The sequence below is a fragment of the Saccostrea cucullata genome, unplaced genomic scaffold (assembly GCF_032062105.1).
Source record: "Saccostrea cucullata isolate Sc308-1 unplaced genomic scaffold, CSIRO_AGI_Scuc_v1 ctg746, whole genome shotgun sequence".
Taxonomy (NCBI): Eukaryota; Metazoa; Mollusca; class Bivalvia; order Ostreida; family Ostreidae; genus Saccostrea; species Saccostrea cuccullata.
The window spans coordinates 698278-712025 of record NW_026938715.1 but is presented as its reverse complement, the minus strand read 5'-3'; positions in this window follow the sequence as shown (position 1 = coordinate 712025).

The window sequence follows — 13748 nt, the reverse complement described above, 5'->3', positions numbered from 1 at the left end:
CAATTCTTTTTTATCTTTCATCATATTTTGAGAATATTTACATTTTTTTGAAAGCTATATATTTTGGTTGAGATTCAGTGATTTGAAATAAATGCTTAGAAAATTCTCACAACATAGGTTGAAAAAAAAACCACCCATTTATCTTTTAAAAATCAGTTATCGGTGATCTTATTTTTTGCAAAAATTTTGCGGCTCCTGTTTATATTGATTACAACGAGGGGGAACCTTACTCTGAGAAAGAAAGAGGGGGGATTTGGATCTGGTGTGAGATTTCCCCTCATAGGGAAATCCTATTCTAGAGTACGATTTCCTTGGGGAAAGCTGGGTATGGGGGAAATACTACTCTACACCATCGGTACTTACATTAAAACACAATAAGTGCTTGGGATCTCTCTCTCTCTCTCTCTCTCTGCAGCAGAATTCTTCATCATTTAAAATTTAGATGTGACACAAGACGAAAGCGAAGTGCTAATATTCGCAATAATTTGGCCATTAAATAAGTTAAATACACAGACCCTGTGATTCGGTAGCTTCAAACAATAATGACATTGCAAATAATAACTTCAATAACTGAAAAAAAATACTATGAGCTAGTTATCGATATCGATTAAACATACTGCAAAACAAAACTTAATATGTTTCTAAAATACATTTACATATGTTTACTGTGAAAAAGAATCACCTCCCTCTCAAGTACATTAGTACTTAAAACAAGTATTTGTTGAGAAATTCTAAAATAAATAGTACCAGCTAGGATCACGTTTTAAGCATTTGAATTCTACAGTGTTTATTAAAGGACAAAGGAAATTCTGATAGGTCACACACTCACGCTTGTACATCAAATCTATACATTTGCAATTGTTGGTCTGAATACTAAAGTATCTTTAAGTATGTAGGTAAAACGCTTTTCAACTAGCAGTTGAAAGAAAGAAAAAAAATAATAAATTTGTGGATGTACGTATTGTCAATTTTTTAACATACAAAAATACATACGATACACGTACGATGTTTTGATTCGAAACGCTGATATCTTTGGCATGTTTAGAACAACTATTTTAAGCATACATTAATTGATATTCAAAATTTCTGTTGTGATAATCGTGAAGTGTGAAAAATGGCTTTTCTATTTTCATTCATGTGCCCAGTAATGTCTAGAAGATAAATGATTGTATGTGCAAAACAAACAATTGGCCCTAATTAGAGTAAATAAACAGTTTAAAAGCATTAAAACTGAAACACAGTACAAAATTTTTAGAATTTCATTTGATTTTATTTGATTGATAACAGATACCATAAAGTCTGACACATCTGTTTCAAATTTGAATCTTTTACTTGAAAATACGTTAATGGTAACCTTATAACCAAGCTCTATGATAAACATATGAACAATTTCTGAAATTATCACAAGCATGCAAGTTGTCTTGATGAAACAAGAATATCAGCAATCTCGTTTAAAGTCATCATTTCGTAAGTTTAATGGTTGATACAATGACCTTGTCAGCAAAAACAATTTATCATGAGTCAAATGCTGACTGACGTTTATCATACTTATTGTTAGTCCATTTTTAATACACTGAATTGACGACGGATTTTTTCCCGTTAATTCCTGATCATGACAAGGAGCACACGGCGGGTGTTTCAAGTCGGCAGGGGATGCTCACTCCTCCATGGCACCTTTTCACACCTCTGTTTTGGAGGCCCGTGTTTGCTGTGCGTCTATTTTGTATTGTTCTATGGACTTTTGTTCTTGAATACTGTTCGTTATTATCATATGTTTCACGTAAAACTGTATGCACGTGACAAAGGAATATCGCTGCATAAGTAAGGGAGGTTGATGATTGAAAAGTTAAAGTCATCACGTTTATCATAAAGCTTTGTTGTTAGATTCCCATTAACGTCAGATATGTATCAGACTGCTTTATCTTCAATTTCAAACTCACCAGGATATATCATGTCGATTTATGAAGGAAAATATGGAATAGAAAACGCTTGTCATTGTGAAAGATAAGGTGGAAACTGGCACTAAGCATTGTAAATGGAAACTTTTTAGCAAAATATTGTTGTAGTAGAAAATAATTTATTTGGTTTCAATCGTTGACTATTATATATACATATGTTTCTTTGAAATCCATTCTGTGTTTAATAAATTTTTTAATCAATATCTTGGCAGAAGGTAAATGTTAAACCTTAATCATTTTTTAGCTTGATAAAGTGTTGTGACAATGAAAAACTAGTGCTAATTGTAACGGGAACCGTTACAGATGTTCCCCAAACGCTCCCCAACTCCCTTTTGGTGTCATATTCCCTGTAAGCCTTATTTTAAAAAAAGACAACATCTGTGCATTTTTGACTTTAACAACGTTTTCCCAAAAGGATACCAATTATATTCAAATTTTAACATTGCACGCGTGCACATGTGAATGCACGTGTATAATGATCATATAATCTTGTCTACACTTTCTATATATTAAAATATACTTTATATAAAAGCACTTAGTCCAAAAGTATTAAAAATCACTCTTTCAAGTGTATTTTCAATTTCACTCGTTCCAAATGCACGCACGTGCTTGCACGTGCATGATTACCTTCTTGTAAGGCCCTTATATCTATCTATACCATCCTGTTTGGTTGAAAACCAAGGGAATTATAGCCATTTCAAGTTTCAGCCAATCGGATTGCAGCACACGTGCATCCACGTGATTTCAAGAATTTTTTTCTAAATCATATTGTAGAATATCCTAATGCATAACTATGTTTTAAAGTTCAAAGCATTTCGTCAAAAATCAAAGAAGATATGGCCATTTAAAGTTTCAGCCAATCAGATTGCAGCACACGTGCATGCACGTGATTTCTTGAATTCTTTTGTATATCATATTGCAGGATATCCTAATGCATAACTATGTTTTAAATTTCAAAGCATTTCGTCAAAAAATAAAGGAGATATAGCCATTTAAAGTTTCAGCCAATCAGATTGCAGCGCACGTGCATGCGCGTATTTATGAAATTTTTTCCGTATTATATTGTAGGATATCCTAATTCATGACAATTTTAAAAATTTCAAAGCATTTCGTCGGAAAACAAAAGAAATATTGAGATTTTTGTTTCAGCCAATCAGAGGAAGGCGCACGTGCATGCGCGTGAGTTCATGCTAATTTGACAGTGTCATATTATTAACACTTTTAATATATCCTTATGTACTGAGTTTCAAAGCATTTTATCAAAAAATGTAAAAGTTATAGCTATATTAAGTATATCAGTCATTTCACTCATTTCACGCGCACGCACGTGCAGGCGTAAAAATGACCTTCGTTCCGCACACCTACACTACACACCTATTAACCCTAAAAAGGTTTTAGCTCAGTTGGGTGAACAGTTTCTGAGAACACTCGCGGACAAAAAAGTACCGGAGAACAAATAAGAAAAAAAATAATAATAATAATAATAAGAAACAGAGTAAAAACAATTGTCAAACTCCGTTTGGGGAACACACAATAATAATAAAAAAAAACATTAAAGATTAAAAATTATTTTACTTTTTTATATGAAAGACCGAGGTAAATATATTCTACTTTGTTAACTCTAGAACAGAAATCTTTAAAACAGATCTCAGTAAGGGTTTCTTCTCCAATGATTAAAACTTATTAAATGCTCTTTTATTACAATGACTTTTTAACCCCCTTCCCCGCAGTCAGGCGTTTTAACGCATATACCATTTCCTATTTCTAACGCAAAATCATGCATATACCTTTCCCCCGCAATCACGCATTTTCAGGCACTTTAAAAAAGTTCATTTAATCTTCAATTTATTGCCATTTTTTTTTCTATTTTGTACTTGGTTAGATCTCATAAATAAGAAAAGTTATTTTTGTATTAAATATTACGTCATAATATTATTTACGTTTAACTTTAGAGAAACTTGTACTAGGCTATATAGTGCTTGCGGAGAAAGGATAACGTCATATTTCTATGACGTAACATAAAGTGTATTTTGAATAGCAATTCAGGAAGTTGTAAAGAGCTAAATTGATATTCGATATGTTTACAAATTCAAAACAATATTTTTATCTATCTTAATTTATTAAAGTGTTCTCAGTAACTGAAAATGACACTTGTTGCTTTTGAAAGAAAAAAATCATTGCCTTCTGTTTGATACTAGGATTTTCAATCCGAAACACACATGAAAAAAAGATTCAAATATTAATCTCAAGTAATGAAACCTGGTTATTAAGCAGAATATCATCAAAAATAGACAGGTAGAAAATGCATGTATCTGTCTTAACTTTTCAATAAATTTTGTTGTAGTTTGAAAGCAGCTCCGTTATAAACAAATGCACATTTCAGGCTACAAAAAGGGGCGGAGCCTATTTCGTACGGGAAAACTTAAAACTATATGACATCTTTCAAAACTAACAATTCTTAAAAAATACCGGTGCCATTAAAATTAAATGAGGTTATTTTCCATTTTAACCCGTAAGAGACCACTAAACTACACCAAAACTTAGTACAGCATGCTGTTTTGACGTTAGTTCAATCCCATGTAACAAGTTATAAATAAACATGTCACTGATGACCATGCATTTGTCGATGTGACGTCATATCGTAAAACATGATCGACGCAGTTTATTTGCAGTGACAGGATAACTAATATTTTCTCAACGACAAATGTCTTCTGTATTTTATTATTAACCGATTCTTTATAGACCATTAACTTGAGTTCAACGTCATTATCACGATTTTGTTAAAATATTTTTCGCAAAGTAATCGTTCACAAATCAACTCTAGAAGTTTTAAGATATCTGAAAAGTGCCGCGATCCTAATGAAAAAAAATAATTTAATCAAATCAATATTTCATGCTGTTGGTCAGCAAAAAATGCAGCATTCCGTCATTCAAATATAATTTGAACAATTAATTTGCATAATCTAGATAGGATCGCAGCACTTGTTAGAAGCTATAATGCGTGTTGAAAATATTTTTAAATTAAACTTAGAACATTTTAACTTGGTTATGCTCTTGCGAAATTCATAGGTGACCTCAATACTGCAAGTAAATGTGCAAAGACCACGTGACTGCTGCATCATGTGAGAAGTCTAAATATAAAATTTAATCTTTCTCAATATGTAGTTATTTACCATAATTACAATTATCCGATATAAATAATTCACTAAAAATAGTTCTTATCATGATTAAGAATGCATTTCTATTAATAAAAATTGTCGATATTTCCATTGCGCACCGTACATGTACTGCGTTTTGCTGTTAGAATTTTTTTGAACTTTTTAAATAGTTCAGAATATTTACATATTTTTACATTTTTTGTTTAAAATAATTCTGAAATTTTGAAATATAAAGATGACAAAAGTGATAAGGATCAAGGGTCATTCATTTAAAAAATACAAATTTATTAGCAATCCCAACATGATAACCTGAATACAAAGGTTCACTCAAGAGCAATGCTGAAATAATTAAGTTAGAGCTCTGCAAACCGGTCTATTCCTTAGTATGTTCTTGTATGTATAGTATGTATGTTAGTATGTATAGAAAAGACTAGAATGGAATAGAATATTTAAGCAACCAATTTGGACCCACAGTGGAACATACAGCCAATATTTACATTTCTTGTGTGTGATAAATCTAGATCTTTGAAAGTAAGTTTATTTGATTTCTTGATAATTTAACCTGAATAAAAAATAATTTTGCTAGTAGAAGGTCAGGTCTGATATGCATGACAATCTCGTGCAGCTGTAAGTGTGTCTGACCTCAGTGGTGGGGACTACTGAAATTGACATGGAATGCCTCGTGAATTTTAATTGTTTTTTTTTTCATAAAAAAATTGCTGTTAATGCGGAATGACTGTCTAGTTTGTTGGATATGTCAGGGACATCAACAACGGTTTAAAATGTAAAATAATGTATGCATAACGGTTATTTCTGCATAATTTTTTTCGTTAAGAAATTGTTTGAACATATATAGTATGCCAATTATGTAAGCATATTAATATAAATTGCTTTTCATTATACGTAGGTGATAACGGCAAATATCTGCATAAAAAAATAAAGATGGGGATATAACATTTTTTCATTTTATAATAACAATTAATATCAGAAATACTTAATTAGAAAACAAATTAAAATGCAACATATTTCATTTACTGCTCTATCAGATTATTTAGCATCATAAAAATAATTACTGTATACAGGGAAATTTTCGCCCCGTTTATTTTCGCCCCTTTCGCCCTCCTCGATTGAGCGAATTTTAAAAGGAGCGAATTCAAAGAATTCAGTATGATTTCTTAAACAAAACTGTGACTGGAAGAATTTAAAATGGGGCAAATTTGTTTCCAAGTGTGAAAGGGCGAAAATAACATGGGGCGAAAATAACCCTGTATACAGTAATGCTAATTTTTAATGTTTAAGGGCCACAGAGTCAGGTATTTGTTCTACTGATTAGATATTGGAATGTATATTTTCTTTGAAAGTCTTTGGAAATGAAGGGAAAAGGTATTATTCAACGAAAAATTCCTCTGATCTTTACCTAGGTATGTGATAATAACTACCTGGTTAGAATGAACAAAAAAAAAAAACCAAGTCAAATTTATTAATCTAACAAATGTTCGCACGGTGCTTTGTGGAGCATATGTGTAAATACACTATTTCTTGTAAAATATTCAGCTAGATCTATATTCCATTTGTTTGCCACGGAGACTGATTTTAAAGTGGAGATTTGGTGAAAATACTAATTTTCTTTAAAGGTTTTTTTTACCACTAATTTAAGTGCTTGTTCTATAATATAATGTATTTTAAAAAGGTATTTTCTCTCTTTGAAGAATCAATAGCGATTGGAAAAAAATATTTATCATAAGTTGCGATTTTCAAATCTCTTTAGAAATATATGATTGAAATTTTGACATAGTAAGTAAAATTAATACTAATTTAAGGAAGTCGAGCCAAATTCTCTGTTTATGATTATCAATTCGTCATTTTTTGTGTCATGAAGTCAATTTTTACCCATTAATAAGATTTCACTAGGTATACTTTTCAAAAGATTTTAGACCAAGAATAATATACATTTAATGCATAAATACAGTGAGATAAAATTTCTTTGATATGCAAATCTGAAAAATCTATAATCTGACATGTATACTGCTGTATATAAGCCGCATAAAAGAGACCATTGCAAAAATCATATATTGCATATATACCATGGCAGAGGAAAGAAACACAACAACTGACAGGCGCTTAAAGAATTTAACTTATGTTGATCCCCTGGGTGAAACCGGCAAGATCATTTATCCAACACTTGGAACCATAATGACTCTTGCAATCATTTTTAATGTTACTGGTGTAATATTTATGCAGAAAAATCGAGAACTGCGAAAGCATAACCAGAACTTGATCTTCATGATTATTTCTCTGACTGAGCTTCTCATCGACGTCTTCTATCTCTTCATAGTCTTTTGGAGGAAGGATTCCCAGTACGTATGCTTATTATTTTTCTTTCTATATACCGTGGGAAGACATAATGTTATCACGCACCTGCTATACCTGTGTGTTGAAAGACTGTGTGCTGTTAATCACTCACTGAACAGAGTATTTCATCAATTGATCACGATTAAAAGTCGACTTATTTTTCTTGGTTTATCTTTGACGATTTCCTGTCTGCTTTTCTTACCAACCGTTGTACTCTATGGCAGACCGTCGTATGCTTGTAGTCCAGAAACACAATTTGGAGGGAAAACTGGACTTATTCTTGGTATAAATAGAACAGTTTTCTCTGTAGAACTGATTTTTATATTTTGCATTTATATTTATCTCGCTAAAAAAATTAATTCTCTTAAAAACAGCATCCATCCAGGTACCACCGCCCAAGCAGCCAATTGTTCTACATCGACAAACAACAAAAATGTCACCCATGTTTTCTCTGTAAGCACATCAAGTGAGCAGCAAAAATCTTTGAAAAACAACTTGAATGTTACTTGTGTTGTTCCTCTAAGCACCACAAGTAAGCAGCTAGAATCAAAATCAAGTAAAACATTCCGGACTCACACCCTCAGCACCAGTAAAACTAGCGATGGGGACAGAGGACCTCCTTACAACTCAAGGACAGTCGCAGTTGGAAAGCAGAGAAAATGGAAGATGAGGGCATTCAAAATGTTACGATGTGCGATCCTGACCACGGTAATTCCATCCATTCCACTGATTCTTATACAATTTCTTACCATTGTCAAACCTACGTATAGAAGCCCGTTTCTTGATTTGATTGTATCTTTGTGTAATATTTCCCACGCCATCATTTATCCACTTGTGTTTATGATTACAGTCAATCAGTGTAAATGTCATAAAAAATAGATATTTGTTTAAATTTGACAGATATATCAGTTTATCAGGTAAAATTGATTTTGCATGCCTTTCGTTCTGGTCAAGGATTTGTTATAACTATGAATATTTTTAAATATAAGATTTTTATAATGTAACTTTTTCTTTAAGCTCTAGAATAGCAAAATAGCTATAGCATCATTTAGATGCTGATAGTTTGAAAAGAAGTTGATAAGAAAATTAAGCCGCATGATGGGTATGATTTAAGTTAGAGTTTCATCTTTTTTTAATTTTACACGACTTATAACAATCATTATGTACAGGTATTGAGATAACGAATAGTAATAATATAGTAAAATATGAAATTTGTGCGATATACTTATGTAGTGTAATCATTTGTATTAAATTTTTTTTTGTAAATCTATTTTTAAAAAGTCTTTCAAAATGGTGCTCTTATGCGTCCTTAACATAATTTCAAAATTTTATTTACAAATATGAGGATTATATTAAGAAGTAGAGATTGAAATATGTTATTGTTCCATTGTTCCCATTAATCTATATTGTCTACATTTACGTGTTATAAGCATGATTTTGCATAGATTATATAATTTATAAAGAATAAATGATTGTGAAGTTGAACAGAAATATTATTTTAACATATCATTTTTGGTCATCAATTAGTATAAATTAGAGTGTCTCACATTGCATGGAATGTATTTTAAAGATAAGTACTTACATTGCATGAAATATGGTTTAAAAATAATCACACCGTTATGGAGGTTAGCTTGAACATATAGTAAAATTTGTGTTATATATTTATGTAGTTGAATCATTTGTATAAATATTCTTTGTGAAAGCATAACCAGAACTTGATCTTCATGATTATTTCTCTGACTAAGCTTCTCATCGACATCTTTTATCTCTTCATAGTCTTTTGGAGGAAGGATTCCCAGTACGTATGCTTATTGTTTTTCTTTCTATATACCGTGGGAAGACATAATGTTATCACGCACCTGCTATACCTTTGTGTTGAAAGACTTTGTGCTGTTAATCACTCACTGAACAGAGTATTTCATCAATTGATCACAATTAAAAGTCGTCTTATTTTTCTTGGTTTATCTTTGACGATTTCTTGTCTGATTTTCTTACCTACCGTTGTAGTATATGGCAGACCGTCGTATGCATGTAGTCCAGAAACACAATTTGGAGAGAAAACTGGACTTATTCTTGGTATAAATAGAACAGTTTTCTCCGTAGAACTGATTTTTATATTTTGTATTTATATTTATCTCGCGAAAAAAATTAATTCTCTTAAAAACAGCATCCATCCAGGTACCACCGCCCAAGCAGCAAATTGTTCTACATCGACAAACAACAAAAATGTCATCAATGTTTTCTCTGTAAGTACATCAAGTGAGCAGCAAAAATCTGAGAAAAACAACTTGAATGTTACTGATGTTGCTCCTCTTAGCACCGCAAGTAAGCAGCTAGAGTCAAAATCAAGTAAAACTTTCCGGAATCACACCCTAAACAGCAGTAGAACTAGCGATGGGGGCAGAAGACTAGAGCTTCATCAGAACAATAAAACAATGTGATTATGAGTCTTTGAAATTTTATAAAGAACTATACAGTGTTACCTGTCTCAGTGATGAAGAAATCTGGACATGTGGTGATGACAAAATCATGAAACTCTACAACCTCCAAGGCAAGCTACTGAAGTAAATCAAATTTATAAAGGGTCTTGTGAAAGATTGACATTTGTACCCTTATTCAGTACCAAAAAATGAAGAGAAATCAAATTTCACTTTATTTCGCCTAGATATCAATTGTTCTTTGATGTACCATATATAAAAAAGAATTGTTATGAAACTTTTGCAATGAAAGCACGTATTTTTTTGTATAATAAAGAACGATAATCCTGACTGACAGAGACCGTTACAGATGCAGTAAAATCAGGCTGATCTGTGTTTATCATAGATGAGGTATATATCTCAAACGTCATAGAAATACTTGGAAATATTAACATTAGCTGTCTCGTACATATCCCTGGTAAGTAGGTCTTAAAATTTCATTTCTAACCGGGGCTCGGTTATTCGGGTAAAAAGTTCTTAAGGACATGACGTGAGATAAGCCCATATCGCAACAAACATGAAGGTGAAAAATTAAATCTCAATTATATCAAAATTTTCCGTAATATTTCATCTAACATTAAAGTATACTTTATGTAAAATCTCAACAACTTGAATAAATTTCACGAAGGTTGAAGTTATTTGTTTATGAAATACTGTACACACACGAAAGAGGACAAAACGAGTCATTTTTTCACACTGTAATACTATTTTTCGATATGAGTGGGTCTTCTCTCCATTTTTTTTTTTGAGAGTTAATCCTCAAAGTTTGCATACAAACATACATATGTTGGTTTCCAAATTTTTCAAGCAAAGACCCACTATACCTTAAAGATATAATTTTATGACATAACTTTCGTATCTTTTCAAGAAATACTTGAAGTCACTTAAGTCAATGGTCATATCACAAATATGATTTAAATGCCACACTTCATCAGGACTTGTGTAGCGTAGTGGTTAGCGTGCTAGTCTCAGTAGAGAATGCAACTCAGGATTTTTATTGCCAGGGTTCGAATCCAATGGATACCACATTATTTTTTGTTCATAAAAGAATAAATTTTAATAAAAAAAATCTCCTCAAAACATTTTGTTTATCATGATTTCATAAAAAAAAACAATGATAAGAACTTTACTCTAAATACTAAATTCACAATTTGAATATGATTTTTATATATCTGAAGCTAGTGGGCTCTCTGCACGCTAAGTTCACCCATCTCCTTACAATAAAAGCCTGAAAACCTGAACTCCTACATTTTCTGAGTTATCAACTTTTGGAATATGATTAGGAGTGTCCTCTACATGTGCTACGACGTTTTCAGACCATTGAGCTTTGTAAATAATGATTTAATTTTATTTTACAAAATTTTAGATCCCTGAACTTTTTTTTTACATAACCAAGCTATCTGAAAGAAAATTAAATATTTTCTGTAGAGTAACATTTTGGTTTCTAATTCAGATGATCATCCTTGAATAATTTCGGATAAACCCGACTATTTGTGAGAAATAATGTTTTATACAGTACATTTTAAGACAAGCACATTAACGTGGGTGTTATCAACTTCTACTTTGATTTAATTTTTAATTGATCAAGACTTCAAATTGTATTAAATATGGCATAATATAAATGAATCGAACTTAATACTGTAACAGTATTGTCTATAATCCCCAGACTAATGAAAGTATATTATATTGCGTATTAAAATTGCCATAAGTGATCTACACCATATGAAAACATTGAATCGAGAAGAAATGCTCATAGTCATAAAAAAAAAATTAGGATTTTTTTCATTCTGATTTATAAACATTCCAACTTTTTTTTCATTTGTTGAAAATTCCAGCATCTTCAAGATGTGGTAATGTTGCTATGACAACAGGGTCTTCTTCTGATTTTTTATTGTTTTAAAACAAATAATCATTCTCTCTGAAAATGTTATTAATTTCTTGCTCCTATGTCAAACATCTCTATAAATACGTTAGAATCTAATTGATATTTCAATGCCAAACACTTTTGAACTCACCTATTTTTACTCAATTATGTGTGCTGGTGAGATGTTTTAAATTAAAATATTAGTTATGTCACATTCTAAAAAATATTTTTCTTTTTAAATCCCAGCTTTCATGGCCGGGTTTTTTTTTTTTAAAGAAAAAGGGATCAAGAGTCGTAGATACACATCTTATATAACCATTAACGTCTAAAATTTCTATATTTTAAATAAACATCATTGCTTTTGATCAATTATCATTATACTACAATCTGAAACAAACGTATACAGTGTGTCTAGGTAATATGATCCTACGAATATACATAATATGATCACTTTTATTTACTCTATAGAAAAGTACTGTACTCTTTGTCAGAAAACTGTCCAAAATTATTAATTTGGAACAAAAACGAGTGCCTATTAATAATTGAAAATGCCATAATGATCTGCATATTCATTTTAAAAATCAATTACGATTCTGATTTCAAATTTAAAAATCACCACCAATCTGACAATATATTTTTTAAACCATTTCCATGTCTGCTCCTCAACCAATAACGGTAACTACTAGCATAATTATATTTTTTCTTATTGACATATAAAAAAGATTAAATTTCAAATCTTTTTCACAGGAGTGTATATTTTAAGTAAAACAATAAAACAATGTGATTATGAGTCTTTGAAATTTTATAAAGAACTATACAGTGTTACCTGTCTCAGTGATGAAGAAATCTGGACATGTGGTGATGACAAAATCATGAAACTCTACAACCTCCAAGGCAAGCTACTGAAGTAAATCAAATTTATAAAGGGTCTTGTGAAAGATTGACATTTGTACCCTTATTCAGTACCAAAAAATGAAGAGAAATCAAATTTCACTTTATTTTGCCTAAATATCAATTGTTCTTTGATGTACCATATATAAAAAAGAATTGATATGAAACTTTTGCAATGAAAGCACGTATTTTTTGTATAATAAGGAACGATAATCCTGACTGACAGAGACCGTTACAGATGCAGTAAAATCAGGCTGATCTGTGTTTATCATAGATGAGGTATATATCCCAAACGTCATAGAAATACTTGGAAATATTTACATTAGCTGTCTCGTACATATCCCTGGTAAGTAAAATGACAGATGAAGGTTTGACTGACTTTCAAACTCTTCCCATAAAAATATTTGACTTTTTTTCTTTTTGTGTAATAAATGTTTTTGCTTGGTAACAAAAGAGAACAAGATTCGTAAGTAGGTTTTTAAATGATTAATAATTATATAAAAATATTTTTTTCAAAAAATTTCTTTTTTGAAGAAATAATTCTTCCAAAATATTCCATCTAATATTCAACTCATCTACATGTAGTAAGATATCGAAGAAATATACAATGCATTGGACAATTAAACTTCGAATTTGAAAGGGGAAAATTCAAACGAACTTTATTCTTAAGCTGTTTGTTTTGAAAACGTCATTGAAATAAACCTTGAAATTCTAAGAATTATCATTTAATTCAAGTTAATTCACGTTTTGAAGATTATGGACTAGAAGATCGTCCAACATATGCATGATTCTTCCTGATTCCTGCGAGAGGCACTGACTTTCGAACTTTCAGCTTACTTTTACAGAAGGAAAATATACGGAAGTTCTTTTGCTAAAAATATTTAGTTTAACGGTTACCGAGTATCTAAAAAATGAATATTAAACATTTCAAAGCACATTCAACGTTGATGGGAAAGGAAACGGATTCCATCCTACCCTCAAACCCTTCCATTTACACGTAGGCCAAATCTTGTAGTTTTCCTTCCTTATATGTTTCTTTCAGAAAATG